We start from the raw sequence: 2,500 nt of genomic DNA, 5'->3' as shown, positions 1-2,500 counted from the left end.
AAACTAATCAAAAACTTAACCCTAAATATATAATATCCGTAACAAAATTCAAATAAACCAGAAAAACCTACCAAAATTAAAATTACACCGCACACCAACACCAAAATAAATTATGTGTTCATATGTATTATGGGACACCAACACTCGTCCACCCACAGCCGAACTGTCTTTTACGGCAAACTACCACTATATGGGAAACAGAAGTGTCTCTGTTAATCTGCCACAACGGCCTTAACTCTTCAGGGTCATGGGTGTCATCATCATCATCATAATCATCATCACTAGAACAATCAAATCAGGTTATTTAAGTCAATCCCGGTCATTAACAATCGGTCAATCCAAAAGAGCAGTCTTATCAAGTTCCTTATTATAAGCCAGGTCGTCAACAATCAATTACACATTCAAGGAAAATCTCTCCAAAGGAGGAATTACGGCCTGAAAAAATAAAAAAGAAAAACACTTACGAACACTCCTACCTAACTGGACTATCGCACTATAATCAAAGATAAATAATAAACTGTTTCTATCATTCAGAATTACCACAAGCAAATATAAACAAAACTGTACTTACTCAAAAAAATAATTAATCACTTCCACGCTGGTCGAAAGAATAATAATGATAAAAGTAAATCCACCACTCAAACCACACAACTGCCCCTAGCTGCAGTCAAATGAAAATAAACTTTTTCCCAAGACAAGCACCGCTGTCATAACATAGCTAAAACATAAACAAACAATCTCATTTATACCAACAGTCTTTCTCACAACAAAAATTCGATACACTAACTACCTTTCCTTCGCTGACACTCTCTCTCTCTCTCTCTCTCTCTCTCTCTCTCTCTCTCTCTCTCTCTCTCTCTCTCTCTCTCTCTCTCTCTCTCTGGATTTGGCAAACAAAAATAAATAAAAATAAAACACATTCCTTCCCCCCTTACTTTGCCAAATTCATTTTTCACAACACTTACCTTCATACAGTCTCTCACTCACTTCTTTCTTATCATAATGATTCGTTACATTAACACTATTCCTATCTAATTCCCTATCATCTAATATATCATGCACTATCCCATCTACCTCACTATCTTCTGGCCCTAAAATCTCACTTGTTTCCGTCAGCAATTCATCCATTTCATCAAAACCATTTTTTACTTTAATAAAAGATTCATTCATACTACTTATCATTCTCCTATCTCTTATTCTCGCATTTGTCATACTTTCTTTTACATCATCTAAGGAAAAACCATACACACTGTAGGTATTATTCATACTTAGCCATGATTCATCTGTATTAACACATTTATCTTCCATCCTCACCTGTACAGTTACACCCTTGTCATGCATATTCAGATTCCTACCTATACCTATAAATTCCCCTTGCACTTTCTCCTCACTTAAAACTTTCAAACGCTTCTTTTTCCTATATTCAACTAACACTAATTGTTTACTTTTTAGCACTAACTTCTCATGCGTAGGTTCATACTTACTCATTTCCAACCAATTATTCATCCCATTCTCACAAACATTGATCCTATTTCCTCCACACACAGGAGAACTCACCCAGCTGATCACTCTTACTAACTAGTTTCCCAAACATACTGGCTGACCTAATCCCTTCTTCCTACAAACCCTAGCGATATACCCATCTACACCCCATTCAGTACACTTCGCACGCTGTTCCATACTCATCCTCGCATAAAGCTCATCCTTACCATAATTGCCGTAAATCACATTCGTACGATTACTCCTACATCCACTCGCTATATGCCCAGACATACCACACCGAAAATACTTAACCTCTTTCTCTTTCTTACACTCGCTAATTCTATGCCCTACCTCACCACAACCAAAACAAGCAACTAGAGCCCATCTACATTCAATCTTTTTAAGCCCTACTTTTCCACACCTGTAACAGTTCTCTTCACGGACACAACTACCTGATCTACCTAGCTGCGCACTAGCACTCCTATCTCTCCAAACCTGATTCCCTTGCCTAAACCCTTCATTTGTCCTTACGGGTATTCCCACATTACTCGCCCTAACACTTCTATCTGCTACACTATCAGACATCCTCATCGGTCCTCTCATAACAGCATCTCTAAAACTAACAAATTCTGGCACACTTCCTCCATTCCAGTTCTTACACTCACAGATTTACTTTCTTTCATGCACCTATCTAACTCATAATCCTCAACTATCTCTAGTACATCATCCCATGTCAATCTCTCTTGCATCCACCTCATTTTCTCCTTCCGTTTCAAATTAATAAATTCACACTAATTCTCAGGTACTGTCGCCAAAAACTTCCTCATTACCTCCTTATTATCATTTATACCTTCATCTCCATACTTCTTCCTTGCTAAAGTTTCTAACCGACATATATACATAGAAATAGCCTCACCCACATTCATTCAAGCTTCATCAAAATCATTTTTACGTCTATACTTAACGCTCCCTTTCATACATTCTACCTGCTCAATTATCCTACCTTTCACACTATCAT

This window comes from Palaemon carinicauda, chromosome 7, assembly GCF_036898095.1.
Source record: "Palaemon carinicauda isolate YSFRI2023 chromosome 7, ASM3689809v2, whole genome shotgun sequence".
NCBI classification, from domain to species: domain Eukaryota; kingdom Metazoa; phylum Arthropoda; class Malacostraca; order Decapoda; family Palaemonidae; genus Palaemon; species Palaemon carinicauda.
The sequence above is the reverse complement of the archived record's forward strand: the minus strand, read 5'-3'. Positions refer to the sequence as shown.